General features: G+C 39.6%; 1 protein-coding gene across 10 annotated transcripts in view; it reads right to left on the bottom strand.

The window, feature by feature from the left end:
- Positions 1–22,136, bottom strand: part of LINGO1 (leucine rich repeat and Ig domain containing 1) — a 3,568,664-nt gene that overhangs the window by 575,709 nt on the left and 2,970,819 nt on the right. The window lies entirely within an intron of this gene.

Here is a 22,136-nt window from a genome sequence, read left to right as displayed (position 1 = left end):
TTTATTTATCTGTTTTGATAATTAACACATAAATAAAAGGCATTGACATTTACAATGCCAATAGCTGAAACTCTTGTAAATGCGAGACCTATTTTATTTCAAAGAAGCGGCCGAGCTTGACCGGGCTGCTTGGAAAGTGAAAGGGCGCATGGCCCACTGAATGTTGCCGGAAATCAAGTCCTGCCTGCAGTAGAAGAAACTCATTAAAGAAAATAGTGCTTACAGACTAAATAAGACGTACCGTGTAAAAACAGAAGTAAAAGGGCCAGTCCTCGTGGGAGGTTACAAATGAACACAAGGCAGTACTAAGGAGAGACTAACAAGCCTATTAACGAATCAGAAGCCAGCATTTACAAATCCCGGGTCTAGTCTGCACACTTCTTTTCTGTTCATAATCATAAACACCTCTTGGCCTTCAGCATATTCTTACATGCTCATTCATTGTATTTTACAGGGCTTTGCCACAACCCTTTTTAAATGGGTTTACTTTTTCTGGCTCTGTTAATTTATACTGGAAGCATCTTTCATACATCAGGCCTCTTTTGGTAAAATCACATTTTCTAATGCCATTTATGGGCTGCTTCTAGTTTAACGCCGTGATCTCCTGTTCATATAGGTCACCTACATTTAAATAGTCTGTTTTATAGGGGCTGAGGTCCAGAAGAGTACTCGTTCAGTGCTCGTGTTGGCAGAAACCAGACGAAAAGGGGCAGCGAGACATCGAAAATACCTAAAACAACCTTTGCTGCTATCAAACTATCAGGTATAGCAAAACAGAACCGTGCCCACGAAAATAATTTAAGTCCTTCCAGGAAGGGGATTTTAAAGCAGTGTTGGATAGTGAAGGGTTAGAGATCAGCGGGGGCGTGGTTTCGGCACCTTAGAAGATGGCCGCCGCTACGATGAGCTCCGCAGCGATGTGAGGCGGCGCAGCTGTTCCAGGACACTTTCTACCGCTGTCGGAGCGCGGAGATCGCTTCCGACTTCATTGGAAGTACTGCTCCAGTCGTCAAGCTCAAATTCCTGGCATATGGTGAGCGAGAAGACACTTTTTCGACTTCATGACGGTTGCGATTTACCCGCGGCCGCCATTTTGTTTTTTCATGAAGTAATCTCCTCACATTTGCCGCCCTTTCTCCGCAAATAATGCAGACCTTCAACGAAAAATCTCTATAATGCAGAGTCTGGGGCAATTTATTGGAACACTTATTGGAGCGCATCTTCTGCCTTTATACTGCCTTGACTGACTTTTTGTTCTCTCATGCTTGTTGCTGGAGAATGACTGGGCTCCTCAGGATAACAGTATGAATTGGTCAGTCATATGAATCCTCCGCTTTCTGCTGTTGTCCGCTCCTTTTGAATACTACTCCTTTCTGAACAATAACTTGAAATTATTTTTGGCGCTTCTTTATACCTAAACCGTATAGGTGCATTGGGTGTTACTCTGCTTTCAGTGACTCTCTACTACTGTACCTCTCTCACAAAATTTTTGCTGTGGGGTACTTTTGCTCAACTCAGTCATGGCAACATCCCGGACTGCTCGTAAGGATACTCTGCAATCCAGTGATACATCTCTGGAGGACTTTAACCCTTTTAACATCCTGCAAGAGGGAGCGGATGATAATCCTGGTGACCCTGTTACTACGAAGGGCTCTTCTTCCTCTATGACTCGGTTAGGTACCAAACAAGGATCCAAAATACCGTCATCGGCTTCCTTCACGCCTAGGAAAAGAGGAAAAGCGAATCCGCCCTCTCCCACCAATTCTTCTTCACCTCTCTCGTTGGAGCTTATCCTTGAGGAGATTCGTGCCCTCAAACCATATATGGAAGAAACTAACACCCGTCTGTTGAGTTTGGAAGATAACTGGTCTCATACTGTACAAAGGGTCGACGTTCTGGAGAAGCGTGTTGATACTGTTCAAGATTTCGCTGCTCAAGTTCCTCATATTCACAAAGAAGTCGATCACCTCAAACAACAGGTCGAGCAGTTAGAAAATCGCAATAGGCGCAATAATTTGCGCATTTATGGCCTGGCTGAGGGACTTGAAGGTTCTGATCTGATATCTCATTTTCAGTCTTTTCTTCCAACTCTTCTTGGTTTTTCAGCATCTCCGCCATTAAATATTCAACGTGCGCACCGTTTGGGTCAGAGTCCTCATTCTTCATCTTCCTCAACAAAACCTAGAGGAGTTATTTTGTACTTCTTAGAATATACTGACCTCCTTAAGGTTTTGCACGCCGCCAAACAGAAAGGAAAGATCACTTGGAATGGTTCTAACCTCTTTTTTGCCCAAGATTATGCCAAGGTTACGGCTGATCGACGCAAGAAATTTTTGGATATGAGACCAGCACTTCGCAGCATGAATGCTCGTTATGGCTTATTTCATCCCTGTCTGTTCAAAGTAACTTACAATAACAAAACAACCAACTATGAAGACCCTGAGGTGCTTCAAAAATGTCTGAACTCGTGTAGTGGAGTCTCTATGGATATTTCTAAGCCATGATCTGACTTGAATGCTTTAGCTCCAAATGCTCATTGTTTGTTTCTTATTTGCCCTCAATTCTGATTCTCCTTTATGTTTCTCATATGTGTATATGTTGGAGTTATGTTACTTCCCATGTTAATTATTGTTCTTATATTCCCCTTTAACAGGTTGCGGTTTCTGTGTTCCCTTACCTTCTTCGTTTTTTCGTTCTTCCTGGATGATGTCTTGCGTGTGCCCCTCGTCCTGCGATTTCTCATCCGGCGTCTGGCCTCCTTCGCGTGGCTCCACCTACCCCAACATGATTGTTCTTTTGTGGTATGTTTTTTCTATTATCTGTATGTCATCTCTATTGTTCTTATTTTCGTTCTGTCTCTTTCCTTCCCACTATCTTCGCTCTCTCCCTCTTTTTCTCTTTTTTCCTCTGCTCCATTTATATTTTCGGCTTATCTTTTATGCTTCTTATGTAATTCATTTCTTTCTTTGCTATCTTATGATCGTCTATATGTCTTATTGCTATCTCGCTACAATAATGCCTTTTTTCTGTATTTTACTGCATTCTTCACATGTTTTTTGCTTGCATGCATGGCAACTTCTTTTACGAATTGTTTTTGCTAAGTTTATAAAGATTTAAATGTTGTTAAATATTATATCTTGGAATGTTAAAGGTTTGGGTTCTCCTATCAAACGTCAGCGAGTTTTGTCACATGTTGCAAATTTAAAAGGAGATATTGCTCTTCTGCAGGAAATCCATATACAGGACACTGAGATAACTAAATTACGGCGGAATTGGGTGGGCCACGTTTTTGCATCACCGGGCTCAGGAAAACGCAATGGTGTTGCCATTCTCTGCCATAAACGCTTGGATGTTCATCTCATAAAGCAGGACAATGATTCTGATGGTAGATGGGTTATGGCCTCTTTGCTGATTAACAAGGTTCCTCTCACTATTTTTAACGTTTATGCTCCCACTACACACGATAAACTGTTCTGGCCCCAAATTCTTTCTCTTTTAATGCAATGTACTGACGAATATTTGATTTTTGGTGGGGATTGTAATATGGTTGTAGACCCCTTTATTGACAGGCATTCTAAATCCAGATTTGTCCCCTCCGCTGCACATTCCCAATTTACCTCCACTATTTCTCAAAGAGCTCTTGTAGACTCTTGGAGACTCTGCCACCCCACACTTCAAGAATATACTTATTACTCACCTGCTCATTCCTCGCAATCCCGAATAGACTACCTCTTTATTTCCAAGGCTCTACTTCAACATATTTCCCGGGCGGACATAGGCTCTATATTAATTTCTGATCATGCCCCCGTTTCCTTGAGTTTGGACCTACTCCCTCCCACTAAAGGGACCAGACGCTGGAGGTTTAATAATTCCCTTTTACTGGATCCTAAATTCACACCAGCCTTTCTCGAGTTTGCCTCCTTATTTTTCGAGGAGAATGAATCTCCTCAACTATCTCCTCAACTTATATGGGATTCCTATAAAGCTGCCTCTAGGGATTTCATCATATCCTTTGTTGCACAAAAACGTCGTGCAGCCTCTCTCTCATCTCAAACACTCAACTTCCAAATTAAAAAGTTAGAGCACCTTTATTACATGTCAAATAGCCAATCTATTTTAAAAGAACTCATTAGCGCTAAGCTTTCTTTTAATAAAGTGTCTACTGACTCTGCAAATCTGTATCTGCTTAAATCTAGCGCTAAATACTACACTGCACAAAACAAATCTGGTAATCTCCTTGCTAAGTATCTCAAGGTTAAAAAAGAACGTACCAAAATTGAATTTATCACATCTTCATCTAATACTGTGCTCCATAGAGACGAAGACATTCTCTTGGAATTTTCCAATTTTTACAAATCATTATACACCCCAGAGTCTCCACCTCTTCTATCTGATATTGATCAGTATTTAGCCTCCATCTCTCCTCCTCCTTCTTCTTTGAACGTAGATTTCTCTTCTCTAGAATCTGATATACACGCTAAAGATATTCTCAAGGCTATTCAGTCACTCAAAAAGGGGAAAGCTCCGGGTCCGGACGGCTTTACGATAGAATTCTACACACATTTTTCTAATTTACTTATTCCCAAATTACTTAAATTATTCCTATTTTTTATAGCTTTCCGGAGTTCTGAAGGTTCATTTCAAGAGGCTCTAATTTGTCTTCTCCCTAAAGAAGGTAAAGATCATTCCTTATGTAAAAATTATAGACCTATTTCTTTAATTAATTTGGACTATACAATTTTCGCGAAGATTCTTGCGCTTCGTCTGGATAATATTTTACCTCACTTAATAGGCAAAGAACAATGTGGTTTCATTAAAGGTCGCCACCTCTCGGATAATACTCGTCTCTTTTTCAATGTACTTAGTAAATCTCATTCCCATCACTCCTCTCTAGCAGCCGTGGCTTTGGATGCTGAGAAAGCTTTTGATAGGGTTAACTGGCAGTTTATCTTTTCGACCCTTACTTGGTTTGGTTTCGGCCCTAAGTTTCTATCCTATGTTTCATTGCTTTATTCTTTTCCAAAATCATTTATTCTGGCTAATGGATTGGTTTCTTCTTCTTTCCCACTACTCAGAGGTGTCAGACAGGGTTGTCCTCTTTCTCCGCTTTTATTTATCCTGACCCTAGAACCCTTCTTATCTAAAATCCGGATGAACAAGAACATTACTGGTTTTCCTTATGGTGATAAGCAATTAAAAATCTCGGCATATGCCGATGATATTCTTTTATTTATATCTAATCCCCAATCTTCTTTACCGGCCTTTCTTTCAGAAGTCTCTACTTTCTCCTCGGTTTCAGGGTACAAGCTCAATGTAGATAAATGCGAAATTCTTCCGTTAAATAAATACTGTTTCCATGCTGACTTTGTATCTTCTTCCTTTCATTGGAATCCTACGAAGATTAAATATTTAGGCCTATGGTTCACTCCCTCTATTAAAGATACTGTAGCGCTCAATCTTAAAAATCTTCTGTCAACATTATCCGACTCTACAGCGCGATGGCACCCCTTGTTTTTATCCTGGTGGGGTAGACTGGATTCTGTAAAAATGATGTTGGTCCCTATAATTTTATTCTTCTTGTCCAATCTTCCTGTTAACATTCCTAAATCCTGGTACAAAAAAATATATACTATTCTCTCGCAATTTCTGTGGCAAAAGAAAAAGTCTAGGATGTCTTTTTCCAAACTCAAACAACCTAAACACTTGGGTGGTGTTAATTTTCCCGACTTTGCATCTTATCATACTTCCTTCTTCCTGAAGAATTCCTCTGCATTACTATCTCAGAATGCAACAGATTTACTATCTTTGCCTTTGTGGGTAGAAATTGAATCTCATTTCATTTCCCCTTTCTCATTTGATGAATTTCTGTCTTTATCCAACACCCCCCAAAAATTTTCTCTCCCCATTCTTATGCATACTCGTAAACTATTTCATCCTATTATGTTAGATGGTTTAGATGACCGAAATAGATTCTTGCATTCTCCGATTTGGTATAACAATCATATTAAGATTAAAAATCGGACTATTTTTTGGAAGGATTGGTTCAATCTTGGTCTTAAGTGGACACATCAGCTTTTTCTAGGCGATACCTGTATATCCTTCTCTACACTACAATCGTGTTATTCCCTCCCCCTTTCGTATCACCCTAAATATATATTACTGACCCTAGCTGCTCAAAGTTCTTACGATAAACTTATGACTTCTTCCGTGCAGACCACCCCCTCTCCAGTTCCAATCTCATTCTTAACAGGGAACATTTCAGCTTCTCAAATTTATAACAAATTAAGATTCATTGGTCAGCCCCGTAATAAATCTGCAGTTGAATCTAGCTGGGAAACTGATTTATCTACTTCCTTTTCCACTTCAACCTGGGATAAAATTTGGACTAAACTTCGGAAATCTTCTAGGGCAGCAAATACCACACAAACACTGTTCTTTATATATAACAGACTTTTACTCACTCCTGCTAAACTACATCAAATTAATCATCTATTTCCCTCTACCTGTTGGTCATGTCCAGCCCCGGTTGCAGGCCTTATGCACATGCTATTTACTTGCCCAGTTATTCATCAATTTTGGTCTAGGGTTTGGCAACAAATTAATAAACTATTTCATACGCAAATCCCATTTTCTTTTTCCCATATTTTTCTGGGTAGTGTTGCGGAGGTTTGGTCCTCCTCCACCTCCCTTAATATCCTCATTATTGATTTACTTATTGCTGTTGCTTTTCAACAAATTACTAAATCATGGAAAAATGCCTCAAATGTTTCTTTTCAGGCCTGGTGGTATGGAGTTTGTTATAACCATCGATTGGATAGAGCTTATGTTCACCCGATTACACTGGCCATTAAACGTGACTTATTATGGTTACCTGTGACTAACTTTCTAAATGTGTCTGCTCAATCGTTGCCATCGCATACTCCAGTCATAGAAGAAGTTTCCAAACCTCCTTAGATTATAATTAATTAAATATGGTTGTACTTTGTGCTTTATTCTCAATATATAATTAAGTTTGTAGTAGTGAGATCAACATGATATACGTGTTATATATTAGACCAACGTTTTCAGTGATATAATTATATGCTATTTCTATCTGTTTAATCTTCCTCCTCCCCCCCTTCTTTCTCCTTCCTATCTCTTTTTTCTTCTCTCCCTTTCCTACTTTTTCTTTCCTTATTGTACGCAATATTTTTTCTACTATTGTACTATTGACATATACTGTATTGTATTATTGCTCTATCTTATGTTTATTTCCAATAAACGTTTCTTTAAACTCAAAAAAAAAAGAGATCAGCAGGAGACCTGGAATGACAGGCGAAGACGACAACCCCAGAAAATGACAGCGATGCAGAAGCCAAAGTGACCGAAGATGTGAGGAGAAGATCCTGGTGGTGACCCAAGACACCACAGTTGAAGTAGCCCCAGTTGAGAGCCGAGATGCGCAAGACAGTGTGACACAGAAGGTGTTCGGGGATGCGGAGGAGAAACAAATCTAAAGAGAACTGAGACCACAGAAGGAAGAGGGCATCGACTAAGAGTCTGCAAGGAGGAGAGAGACTGAGGATTCAAAGAAGGAGGATTTAAAAGTTACACCATCGAAAGGGACACTTTCCCAGTGGCAGATCGTGGTCAAAGACAACAAGCTCAGATTCTGTGGATCAACATACAACAGCCACTCGTCTTATGAAACTGCAAGCTGCGACAAACCGCATTGCATGAGAAGTTCTCCATCCAAATAAGACTGTTGGTTGTTGTCATATGTGACAATAACAAATAGTCCATGTGTTCATTGTAGGAAGTACAGTTCTTATCATAAGGAGTAAGAACAGATCTATATTTTATTTGTTTTAGTCAAAAGATGAAGAAAGATTGAACTTCCAGAAGGTAGCTGACTAATCCGATATCCAAAAACTGATGGACAGGAGGACGGACGGGAGGACTGAGGGAAGAAAAAGATTTCTGTGGCTGTAATTACTTTTATGCTGACATGTACAAAAAAGACTTTATTGTTTGAACCTTTTTCTACAATCTGACATGTGATGATAGCGACTTTCTCTTTATCGGCTGACCAAGACCTACTTCCTGCTATTGTTCTGGGCAATGAGATGACATATTGGGCCTGAGTACTAGAGCAGAATGGCTCCCTCATTGGCACTTTATATTGTCCCCCTTTTCATTCTCTCAATCCTTCTTTTAACCTCTTCTGCCCCCTTCTTTGCTTGAGTCAACCATAGGGTGGCAAAATTACAGTTAAATAATCAATATAGCATTACAAACGTGACATCTGACCACCAGATTGATCACTGAGGAAGATGAAGTTGATCGCTTTGCAAAGAATTGAGTTTGGCATATTTGGACATACCTTAAAGACCTCATTAATGAAGGAAGCAGGATGGGGCGTTCACGCTTTGCTTCTTTTGAGGTTCCAACAGTCCTCTCAACCCAAAATGTGTCCTCAGTGTGAGAGACATCAGAGTATTGTGGAATAGTTTTATGCACTAAGAAGGATGGTGATGTAAAGATACAACCAAGATAGGAGATTTTAAATACACAGGCCATATTTTTTAAACGTTTCTCGAGCTGTTTTTGATTCATAAATGTAATTATGAAACACATCCTTAAAGGATGAACTAATGGATAGATCACGTACTGGCACATGCATCAACGTATGCTTTTGCGATTCCTTAATTGCGATTATTAAGGAATCGCAATTAAGGAATTGCAAAAGCCTATGCATGTAGGAATCGCTATAAAAATAGCGATTCCTACACATTCCTTAATTGCGACTCGCAAATTGCGAGTCGCAATTAAGGAAAGCCGTCCCATTCATTCCTATAGGCCTCCAGGCCCATAGGAATGAATTGGAGATTGCATGAGCAATTTGCGAATACCAGTAGGTACTCGCAAATTGCTCATGCAATTTCAAGGGTGCAAGGGTGTCAAAATGACATCCTATTGCACCCCTGAAATTGATCTGTGCACATATGTTGCACACACACATGCCCTAAGGGCATGTGTGTGCGCAACATGAAACATTGGAAAATGCACAAAAGTGCATTTTCCAAAGTTTTTGCAAATTACCATGAAGTTCAACTTCATGGTAATTTGCTCCCCCTATTAGCGAAATCACAATTTTTTTTACTTTAATGCATTGCATTTAAGGAATTTCAATTTGGGATTCCTTAAATGCAATCGCAATTTAAGTAATTGCAATTTAGAGATTCCTTAAATTGCGATTTTTGCATTTGGGATGATGCATCCCAAATGCAAAAATACCGGTCGCAAAGGGGCAGATTCTGAGAACATGCCCGTTTGCGACCGTTTTTTCGTTTGATGCATGTGCCTGTTTATTATTTAAGTTGAGAGGGACCTCTCAGGGTGGATGCTATATGTGCATGTGCCTTACAGAGTGTAAGATGGCTACAAAGCGCATTACAAATGGGAACAACAATTATCCTATGAAAAGGGGTCATTATATTGACAGATAAAATGGAGCAGCAAGTTTCATTAGGAAGTTCTATGCAAATAACCCTGTGATAAGGTTTTGGTCCAAATGTTTTCTCTATAGTTTTCTGGAGGTTTATGATAAGCTGCCTGAGGATGGTCAGATTAGACCACCTCTCCTGCGTCTATTTGAGTAACTCATTTCTAGGTCTAGCAGTGTATTATTATTGTTCATTATGCCAATCATGTTAACAGTGAGCATCCTGAACACACTGATCAATTCGTGTCAGTGCCCTAAAAAGAGAACATAGAAAGCTAAGCATATGATCAAATGCACATAGAAGATCATTATTTGACAAAGATATTTGGAGAAATTCTCCATAAATCCGGGTTTTCTCAATTTGGTGTGCGGTAGATGAGTGATTATATGATAATCTCTCTAGAAAGGTTACTATTGAGGCAGTTAGGTTAGATAGTACAACCAATCAAACAGGCGGAGTGACCCAACATCCATTAGACACAGACACAAAGCATCCCTGCATCTTGTTATTTCTTTTTCCAATGCATTGTCTCAGTTCCATTTTGTTTGGAAATATTTATTCAACCTGTATAGGTCATAAAGGAATCCACAGACTAACAGGCACATGCATCATCATAGGGTTTTGCGATTCCTTAATAGCGGTTATTAAGGAATCGCAATTAAGGAATAGCAAAACCCTATGCATGTAGGAATCGCTAAAGAAATAGCGATTCCCACAAATTCCTTAATTGCGACTAGCAAATTGCGAGTCGCAATTAAGGAATGTCTTCCCATTCATTCCTATGGGCCTCCAGGCCCATAGGAATGAATTAGAGATTGCGGGAGCAATTTGCGAGTACCAGTAGGCACTCGCAAATTGCTCCCGCAATTTCGATGGTGCAAGGGTGTCAAAATGACACCCTATTGCACCCATGTATGTTCACTCTGCACAAATGTTGCATATACACATGCTCTAAGGGCATGTGTGTGGGCAACATGAAACTTAGAAAAATGCAAATAAGTGCATTTTTCTAAGTTTTCGCAAATTACCATGAGGTCCAGCCTCATGGTAATTTGCTCACGCTAATAGCGAAATCGCTATTTTTTAAACTGTAATGCATTGCATTTAAGGAATCTCAATTAGGGATTCCTTAAATACTATCGCTATTTAAGGAATCGCAATTTAAAGATTCCTTAAATAGCGATTTTTGCATTTGGGATGATGCATCCCAAATGCAAAAATACCGGTCGCAAAGGGGCAGATTCTGAGAATCTGCCCGTTTGCGACCGGTTTTGTGCTTGATGCATGTGCCTGTAAATACATAATAAAAATAAGTAAAATCAACAAGATACATATCTGGCTCTGTGGGATACAATTTCTAAAAAAACACTTTTGATCTAATACAAAAAAAACAATGCTATCATAAGAACAAGTCATGAGGCCTAACAACATACTCCATCATGAATTTACAATAAAAAAAAATGTGACAAAGAGACAATCATCATAGGTTTACCCTACCACTGCTTTTCTTGCCAGGACGGCCAATCTCAAAAAGGCACAGGCACAGTAACACATTTTAGTCAAGCTTAATGACTGTAGATAGAGCAAAGCAACTCTACACCGTCGGGACCCTAACTTTCTTGAAAGGGGTTTCAAAAAGTGCTTACGTGGCAAACTAAGTGAACCCAAAAAAAGCAAAAAAAGTTAAAGGGCAGTAATGCTTGTTCAGATTGATTATCACACAGGCATGATGACACTATATTCCCCTTTAGGTCTGGCACACTTTTGAAGCACAGGGACCAATAAATTGTGCCTGCCCTGACACGAAAAAGAAGCGATTACTCCCACTGTGTGAGATCAAGGGATAAATACATAGCTGGTTCCCCTGTCGCTAAAGATCTATAATAATTCAGGACTGTGCACTTGGATAGCTCCTTTTCCATTGTTAACCCGTCACAATGTTCCAGGAATATAGCTTTCACCTTTGTTTTATCTGCTTTGCTTACACTTCTAGGATCTGTAAACAAAGAAGACAATCCCAGAGTGACTCAAGTGTCCTATGTAACTCAGCCATGGGACATGGGATGGAAAAAAACCTTCTCCAGGCTAAGACACTCAAGAATGATATCCTTGAATAGAGTGGCAGCTGGATTGTTCCAAATACAGACCCACAATAAAAGGGGGGCCAAATGCACATTATCAGAAATAAATCCCTGGTTGAGCTCTGAATGAGTGATGAAGCTAGAAGTATTTGGCGGTAAATACAACGGGCCCGATTCACAGAACTAACTTAAGACAAAATCCTAAACTTACTACCATTTTGGTATTCACAGAAGGCACTTACTCATTTCGGTATTCACAGAAGTTTGGAGTCCTAACTTTAGGACTCCTAAATGCCTTCTGTGAATACCGAAAGTCTTCAAATTAGGATTTTTCTCAGTTTAGTAGTAGTATAGTTAGGACTCCTAACTTTAGGACTCCCAAATGCCTTCTGTGAATACCGAAAGTCTTAAAATTAGAATTTTTCTCAATTTGGTGGTAGTAAAGTTAGGACTCCTAACTTTAGGACTCCTAAATGCCTTCTATGAATACCGAAAGCCTTAAAATTAGGATTTTTCTCAGTTTAGTAGTAGTATAGTTAGGACTCCTAACTTTAGAACTCCTAAATGCCTTCTGTGAATACCGAAAGTCTTAAAATTAGGATTTTTCTCAATTTATTAGTAGTAAAGTTAGGATTCCTAACTTTAAGACTCCTAAATGCCTTCTGTGAATACCAAAAGCCTTAAAATTAGGATTTTTCTCAGTTTAGTAGTAGTAAAGTTAGGAGTCCTAACTTTAGGACTCCTAAACTGAGAAAAATCCTAATTTTAAGACTTTCGGTATTCACAGAAGGCACTTAGGAGTCCTAAAGTTAGGACTCCTAACTTCTGTGAATACCGAAATGAGTAAGTGCCTTCTGTGAATACCAAAATGAGTAAGTGTTTTCTGTGAATACGAAAATGGTAGTAAGTTTAGAATTTTGTCTTAAGTTAGTTCTGTGAATCGGGCCCAACGTCTGGTGGAGAATATGGTTTTTCTCTGCCTGTAGAGAGGAAATATTATTAAAACCCCACAACCCTGCTTTGTAAATAGCAGTGTTAATACACTGAGAGTTATACACCTTCAATATGGGTGAGCAAGCCCCTATAGCGCATAGTCGAATAAAATTACAAACTGTTCCTGCAGTTCTACTGAGATTAAGACTGGAATTGCTAAACTGAGAGTTGTCTCAGTTATTGACAGTCAGCATGCTGCCTTTGATCCAGAGCCCTGCATGTATTAAAGCTCATGCTATTCCCACAGACGATCCTTGTACTGATATATCTGGGTGCCTAAAATGCCCTCTTTCTTTGAGGAATATATTTTCACTGATCTGGCTAAAATGGGTAGAACCTAATCAAAGTTTACAATTTTTTAAAACAAAACCCTATTGCTCCTGGAGTGGTGCTAGCCCTGTCTCCCTCTCTCCCATCAGCACTTGCTGGCCAAGATTGCGAACAAATTAAGAAGGACAGAAAAATATAGTGCAAGGGTGAGACACCCAGGGAGCAAGATGAGGTATCATCATTTATGGGACTGACATACCTGCCAACTCTTGAGAGGGGGTCAAGGTAACACAATGCAACCACACACAAACCTTATCCATTAACGATTCCAAGAGTGCAATTATCTTGACTTGCATTGCCTAACAGTTCCTGTCCTATTTGAGCAGCCAAGGGTATCTTCTAGTCCACAGTGATTTGTTACCCTGAAAACCATGTACCGATTGAAGTGCCCCGAGTTGATTATTTACAATATTGTGTTTTGTGTCTGAAGTGAAATGTTGTTCAGTTTCTAGATAAAATCGCCTCTTGAACCTTGTCATTTGGATGTTACATTGAGTTCTGAGTTTCTGCCCTGCAACATCTGCCTGGGTAAGACTTGAAGTGTTTAATGGCTGTGATTTGTGCTCAGTTTTGGATTCAAAAGGCGGGTAAAGCCAAAGGACACCAGTGATAAAAGACTTTGATTGTCACAATCTGAGCATAGCACCCCCTGTCTGCCCTGGGACTCCCGGACCCTCCCCACACTGTTCTTGTCTTGCTGATATTTTTCTGAACTCAGAATTGCCTTCCAAGGGCCATGTGTATTCTTCAAGACAGGGCTGGGTGATTGAGAGTTTCAAATTTGATTTCCAAATCCACTCTGGTGTTTTAATGTCAGCACCATCCAAATGAAAGAGGGGCTTACATGGACTACAGAAGTCAACTTGAGGAAGTGATCAGAGCAGAAGATCCTGCAAATAATGAGGTATCCAGAGATCATTTTGGGGACAATTTGATTATTACATTTTTTAAACTGGAATATTTGCTCAAGCAGCTTGGATATTGAATGTTTCAAGTAAATCTGTGGTCTCAACCCCCTGCATATTGTGGGGCCACAATGATTCAAAGGCTGTTTCTTCAACTTTACTCTACTTATGAGCGATAGGGACCCTTGAATCTGAAACACCATGTCGGTCTGGAGATGCTTCATGTATAAACTTTCATAGAGTTAGGCAGGTTGGCTTTTATTAACTCTGTGTTAGAAGAATTGATCGTTATTTCCTTCGTACTTAAGGTTTTCGATCCAAGCGGACCAGCCTTCATTGGGTGGATTTTTTCTTCGGTAGATATGTTAAGAAGGTATTGACAATTTTTTTGCGGTGTCAGCTCTAAGGCAGGGGAAATCAGTAAGTATTGATACATTGCAGCCAAGATGGAGAGTGAGCGCCTCAAAAGCAGACTCTGGTATGCAAATAAGAAGATTAACTAGCAGAGGTTCTCTTTTTTACACAATTGTACGAATGCAAAAGAGACCGCATTTATATGATAGGGTGGTATCTGCCGGAGTCAATGAGAACCACTCTGATAGAAACTTTCAGCATTTATGTTGGGGCATGGGTGTGTTTGCGCGTGTGCCTACGCTTACATGTAAATTTGTTATGCCTGTTAATTTAAAATGGTCCCGTAAGGTTATCATGGGCTCCAGGAGACATGACATGAAAGGAATAGCAGTTCGATTTAATTGCAACATATGTGTGATAAATTACTACTTCTTAAATGTTATAAAGATATAACAAGTCACCTTGAGGTCTGTATTCGGAACAAGGCCAAAGATGGAGAACATGAAGGGGATTTGAACTGTCTTTTTCATGTACGGTTTGGGGTATTTTATTCCATATAATATATGGTCACACATACAACATCACATTTCTTCAAAACCTTTTACTTTCTTGGCTCTTGCTCCTTTGTATGAAATGTATTCTTCCTTACAATTATGCAGACTACATGTAAAAACTACAGCGTGAAAACAAACATAGCAATGGGTAGTTTAACAGTTTTTAAATTGTTTCAAACTAATACATTAAGCAGCATAACGGCGAGGATGATAGTGTCTGGTAACCTGCAGATGGACTTCTTTTCTCTTATTTTTGAACTCCAGCAGTGTAATAAATAAACATGCTACCACAAATGCCCCTTAGCAGCAAATTAAACTGAATTTCCCAGTGGAGGTGGTGGACGGAGTTCAGCAAAGCCATGAACAGATCTCGCTTATCCACTTAAGCAGCAGTTGTCATTTTGGACAGTGAACTGCCTAACATTTTCTCTGTCTAATGGCCCTGGCAACAAGTACTGTGGTGTCACAACTCAAATGTGATGTCAATGAAAAAAAAATATTTTTGTACTTGGGTCGTGATGTTACAATTATACTGTAACAAGTAGTGCTGCAATTATAGTAGGTGAAGTTGCATAGTTATTTGCACGTGCAGCAAGCGAAATTCTATAGAGAACTATGTTTTGTATATGTGCCACGCCACCACAGGCCTAGCTTTTCATCATTTTACACCAATCATATATGATCTCCTCTCCTTTTTCTTTGTGACTCTGCACTGTCCATCTTCTGTTTATCGCTCAGTGAACGTTGCGTGCGCTCGTGAGGCACATCTGGTTTTATAGATCCAAGAAGACATTTTTGCTCTGACCAGCTCTCTCATCACAGCAGGGACAGCTTAAGGATTTTGGGGGCCCTGGGCCAAATATATTTGGGGGGGCACCTATTTGGAGCAACGTTGACTTTATTGACCATTTTCAGCACATTCATGCCTAATTTGGACAGGTCAGAGGCATCGATTGTTAGAATTACTGTGTTCGAGGCACACAAACAATACTGGAAACCCCCAAAATTGAATTAGACTTAATAAGTGGTAAAAATTTCACATCCCCAAGACACAATTCCCTGTATCGATTCATAGGTAAAGAAAAAAGACTACAATTTCAAGAGTTCATCAACTTACAAGACCTACAACCATAGATCACGAAACATAAGGGACAAACTTTTTTTTATTTTTTTTCATTGAGCAGAGCATTAAGTACAGAAACTACATATTTTGGTTAAAATAGTTACTAAAACCGTTCTATACAAAAAATATGATAGCTTCTTCTTTCCATGATAAAATTTAAGGAAAATATGGCTGTAACAGCTAATAACATCATCAACCTGAAATAACCATGTGCAAAACATACAATAAAGTGCAGCAGCAAGGAAAGTGCTAATGCTTCTAAAGTGCACTAGTAAAGAAAGTGCTAGTGCTTTTTTATCACAATAATTACTGCAACTTCAACATCAATATCGAGTGTTGATATCCCTCATTTAGCTTTTCTAGATTACTAAAAAAACTTCCAATTTCTTTCAAATTTCCTAGTAGCTCCCACCCGTCTTGCGTAAGCTTCTTCAACATTTCGTGTTCTTTTCATTTTAATAAACCACATCAAATGAGAGGGAACATCACTAGATTTCCAATTCTGAAGAATCAAAGAACGGGCTACAGCACAAGTAACAAATAAAGAAACTTTTTCTGTCTCTGTTAACATCATTCTGTCTCTACATAGTCCAAACAGAGCAGCCTCGGCCTCGATCGGAACTCTCTTCCCAATTGCCTGCTCTATATCTGCAAAAATTGCCTCTCAAAAGGGCTTCACTCGTGGACTGGCCCAAAAAATATGATGCCATCCACCTTCCCTATCAGCCTGGCAGTGAAAGCACTTATTTTCAACTTCCGGGAATCTTTTTTCCAAAGCTGCCGGAGTCAAATAGGAGAGCCAACGCGATAAGCAGGCCATCCTTTTAAAATTCGCTGCACGTAGGGATTTACTTCTTAGGTGGCATAAGGCTTCCCACTCATTAAGGGAAAAAATACATTGTGTCTCACGAACTATATTAGCCAAATGGCTCTCTATCAAGGGTATTTGACCCTGGCGATGTAACAACCAGTACCAATTCCCTACTCCACTCATTTAGGCCCCGTGAAGAGCTACCACAAGTTCATTTGAAACATCAAAAATACCACTAGTAATTTTTTTAAATGAACAATTTGTAGATTTTCAAAAAAGGCAGGTTTCCTAAGGTTCCCAGCCCTTGCCAGTACCTCTTGCCAAGAGATCACCCTATTTTGAACAATGAAATGTTTTAGCTCCCGTAGCCCACAACCTTCCCAATTGTTCATATGATTTTCTTGAAACTGGAGGCCAAGACTAGTATATTCTCCCAATCTTAAATATTGCAGACCAGAGGAGCCCGTTTTTTTAAAAAAGGACTGAAGTCTAAAGGAATAATCTTTTAAAGTCTTGTATCTTGTTCTCTTGGGAAGTTTGGAGGTTTTTAAAAACACTCGAATTTGAGAACCAATTTCTTGCATCATTTTATCAATAAAGAAGCTATCTCTAGTACATTTAGATCCCATCAAGCCAACCACTAAATCTATAAATGCGGCCTCGTAATAGGTTTTAAATGAGGTAAAGCTAAACCCCCTTGTGCAGTAGGTAGTTGCACCACAGTCAGTTTAACCCTAGATACTTTCTTGACCCAGACAAATTCTCTGAACAAAGTTTCTATTTCTTTAAAAAAAGACAAATTTATTTTAATTGGGACATTAATAAAAAGAAAAATAAGCAACGGAATTATGGACATTTTAATTAATTAAACTCTACCCACCAATGATAGGGGGAGTAAGAGCCATTGTTCCAGAATTCTTTTAATTTTTTCTTTCATTCTTAAATGATTCAATTTATACAGTTGTTGATACTGATTAGACACAAATATCCCGAGATATCTGATTGGATCTACCTTAGCGGCTTGTGCCCTCAAGCAAGTTGGAAGAATATTTAAATCTGTATTGAGGGCAAGAATTTCAGTTTTGTTAGAATTTGTTTTATAGCTGCCAATTAACTCAAAATTCCTAAATTCCCTTAAAATCATTTCAAGATTGTCTTTGTCGGGCATCAAATATAAAATAATATCGTCCTCAAAAAGTTTCAACTTTGCCATGCCAGGGATAGGGGATTGAATTGCTGCATTATTTCTCATTTTAATTACCAATGGCTCTATAAAAAAAGTAAAAACCAATGGCGAAAGCGGACAACCCTGTCTTGTCCCACGGTTTAATTTTATACTTCCTGCTCATTTCAAATTTATTGTTACCAGGGCCGTGGCCCCCTGATAGATGTTACGTATCATATTGATAACCTGAGAGGGAAAGCCAAATTGTCCTAGGGCAAAAAACAGAGTTCTCCAATTAACCAAGTCAAAGGCTTTCTCAGCATCAACCATCAAAATACATGCCGGAATAAGATTGGTATTAAAATAGTCCAAGGCATGTATTAAAAACTCGGTGTTGGCCGCCATAGATCTACCTGCTATAAAACCAGTCTGGTCTCTATGAATTGTTTCTTGGGCGGCAAATAAAAAACGCTCAGCCCATACTTTCATAAAAATCTTATAATCCGAATTCAAAAGACTGATGGACCTGTATGAATTAACGTCCATAGGATATTTATCTTTTTTAACAAAGGAAACAATTATCGCCTCTTTAAAAAGTGCGGGAACCGAACCACCCTTTTTAATGTAATTAAATTGTTTTTACAGGGGTGTAATTAATTCTTTTGAAAAAACTTTATAAAATTCGATGGGGAAACCCTCCTGCCCACACGCTTTTGCCCTGGCTGTTGCTTTGATGGATACCAGAATCTCGGCGGATTCCACATCAGATCGCAGTTGGCTCATCCGGTTATCTGAAAGTTTAGGAATATTCATATTTGTGAAATAGTCCTGGATCAGCTCCTCTCCCACCAGATATTTCATATAATAAAGTTGGTGGAAATGTTCTAAGAAGATCTGGGAAATCTCGTCGCTGTTAACAACTTCTCGACCAGTCTGAGGGTCAAGCATTTTAGATATTATGGCTGCTTCTTGTTTTTTTCTTGTCGAATTAGCCAAAAGTTTACCAACTAACAGGCTTTCTTCATAAACCCTTTGTTGATACGTTTGGGAGCTATAGATCTCTTCTAGAATAAAAATATCCCTCTGTTCTTGCCTGCTCGAGTTGATTAGGGTGCAACTGAAACTGGAGGGCGTACTCTTTTTCGACCGCTGTTTGTAATTCAGCTATTTTAAGCCTCCGAGCATTTGACTGGGCAGCCGTAAAGGCGATTATTTGACCGCGAGCTGCCGCCTTGAACCCGCCCCAAACAGAAAAGGGCTCCGCCGTCTTGTCATTGATCTTAAAATAATCAGCGATCCATTCTCTAAAATATTTCACCCATTCCTGGTCTTGGAGGAGGAGATGGTCCAGCTGCCACCTGGGCCGCTCTCTACTCCCTCCCCAAATGTTAGTTCGAGCCCAATATACACGTGGTCAGAGAAGGGATTGCACCCAATATCTGCCTTTAAAACCTGAAGAGATCTGGATGTAAGAAAAAAATCAATTTGGGACGCGGTTTGAAAGCGGTGCGAATAGCAGGTAAAACATTCTTTAACAAAATGAATATTTCGCCAAGCATCTATTCATTGATCTTCTTGTTTGATAGCCTCGACTAATTTTTTGTTATATGGTTTCAACTGCTTTTTGTTTTTATTTGAAGTATCCTTTCTTAAATCCTGTATAAAATTAAAATCCCCTCCTATAATAATCTGTCCATGGGCTCCCATCAGAAGCTCATTAATTTTGACCAGCCCTGAAATATCATCCGAGACAGGGCCATAGTAATTTATGAAATTCAAGATCCTCCCCTGTAACCTTGTTGCCACCCATATCCATCTCCCCTGTGGATCCCTATGTACTTGTAGAAATTCCCAGGGAAGTTTTTTAGAGAAATAGATGGCCACTCCACTCATGGCGAGGCCTGCGGACACAAAAAAAGCATTAGAAAAAACCCTGGGTAAAAATAACTTTGGGGAGTTAGATTTTAAGTGTGTCTCCTGAAAGAACAAGACATGGGGTTTGAATGATATCAACCATCTAATAAGAGCGCCGTACTTTCATTTATTTAAAATTCCATTAGCATTGACTGATAGGATCTTACATTTACTGGTTTCTATTAGTATTTCTAACTCTAGAGTAAACTCCTGGTTTACTCAATAACAAATCTCTAAATTGCTTGTTATCTCATCTGTACCTTCTGCTCCAGCTCTTTTTCCTGCAAAGAACCCTTGCCCAACCCCACCCTTCCCACCCTGCAAAGAAAAAACCCTCCTATCGAAATATGGAAAAACCCCCACTAGCCACGCTAGCCACATTTCACCCCTCCCGTCTAACCTCCTGGGTGTCATGGAATTACACCCTGGGTGACCCCGCTGACCCCAGCAGTGGAAAAAAGCAATCAAATAAATAGCAAACACACCTTGGCGCTATAAGAGGGCAAAGCCCTTTTTTTTTTAAGTATGTAGGGCCATGGTATTTTATACTATTTCCTTAAGCTCCAGATCCACCCGAGATCTCTTTTATTAATGCCTGGGCCTCTTCCAAATCAGAAAACATGAAAAACTTCCCCTTAACTAAAACCCGTAGTTTAGACTGTTGAGCAATTGATGCTTGAGCGTAATGGGCTTTAAACAAGTGAAGAATCTTAACAAATTATTTTCTTCTATGTGCCGTTGCAGCAGACATATCAGAAAATATGCGACATTTAGCGGTTTCGTTTACAAAAAAATGTTTCTGCTGGATCGCCTTTGTTAGGATTCTCTCCTTAATTCGATAGTCTGCAAAATTCAGCAAAATTGTTCAGGGTATCATAAAGTTAGGGAAGGGATGCACCGGAACTCGATGTGCCCTGGTAATAGTAAGGTCTCCTTCGAATTCCGGATAAACTTTCTGCTTGATAAAGGAACTGACCCATTGCAAGGTTTGAGACCCTTCGATTCCTTCTGGGACCCCACTATTCAGAGGTTTGACCTCTGAGAATGATTCTCGAGATCCTCAAGTTTATTCTCCAAATAGCTCTTATTTTTCCCTGCCTGTTTTGCTTCCCCAAACCTCGTATTCATTTGATCTTCTAATAAATAAATTCTAGCTTCCGCTTCCTGAAGTATGATTGGGAAGCATGTCATTGCTTCTTCAATTTTGCCTAACCGTTGGTGCAGGGAAGCAATCTCCTGTTTTTGTTTTTTTTTTCATTTCCAGAACGTCTTCCAATATTAAGTACAGCATGTCTCTAATATCCAACTGATAAACTCCTGATGTTTCCGACCTTTGAGTAGAGTTGCTCTGTAATTCCTCAATGCCATTAAACCGCCTGTCAACAGTTGACCCTGGGACTGCGGTAAGAGTTGGGGCTTAGATTGAGATTGAGGTAGCATGGGGTTTGAAGAGACATTTACTGGTATCTTGTTACCTTCATCTAAAGTTCCAAGTAGTTTTGACTGGATTGAACTGGAAACAGTTGTCTCTCCAAAGCTTGATGATGCTAGAGAAACCATCTGGTCTTGACTTTGACCTTGGTCTTGACCTCGATCTAGCTCCTGAACTGTCAAATTATGTCCTATGGACAGTAGTTGAATCTGTTCAGGTACCAGGTGGCATTGTGGTCTCTCCTGGTCCTTTATAGCCAGATCTTCTGATGATACTGCTGATAATGCTGATAGCCCTTTTGATGTTTTGGTTGTTGGGCTTAGAGAAGGGGGTTGTAAAGTTGCTTCCTTTAAAAACAATGGAAATTCCTTTGCCCCTTTTAATCCTTTTTTGAGACCATCGAATAAAGAATTATCCTGTTGTGATTTAGAAGTTGAAGCTAAGACTTCTATCAGATTTGATACAGCGTCTGCCTGATCTACCAACAGTACCTCGCGTTCGGGGGACACTATAGGGGGCACTTCCTCTTCCGAGCTCTCAAGGGTACTGTCTAGGCCATGGGAATTAATGGCATTTTCTTTGTTGGCCAACCTTACAGTTTCTTTTGCCTGGGCTAAGCGTGTTTTGGCCTTGAGGCGGGCCGCAGAATCAACTTTAGCGATTACATTGGAATGTTTCTGAGGTTTGCCCATTTTTCTTTTAATGTCCCCTTCTCCCTCTTATCTTTCAGTGCCCCTTTTAATTCCTCCGTACCTTGAGCTGTGCACCTTTTCAGAAAATGCTCTTCACAGGGCTCCAGGAGCTCCGTCCGATCATACTCTGCTCACTGCAATTTAAGAAATTTTGATCCGCACTCAAATGCAAAACACAAGTCCATCCAATTTGTATATTTTTAAATTGTTCTTTATTTTCATATTCTTTCTTCTAGTAGCCTTGCTAGTAGCCAACGCGTTTCGTCCTGTTTAAGGACTTCTTCAGGGCTCAGCCGA

This window comes from Triturus cristatus, chromosome 3_1, assembly GCF_964204655.1.
Source record: "Triturus cristatus chromosome 3_1, aTriCri1.1, whole genome shotgun sequence".
Taxonomy (NCBI): domain Eukaryota; kingdom Metazoa; phylum Chordata; class Amphibia; order Caudata; family Salamandridae; genus Triturus; species Triturus cristatus.
Note: the sequence above shows the minus strand (reverse complement) of the source record. Positions and strands in the feature narration are given on the sequence as shown.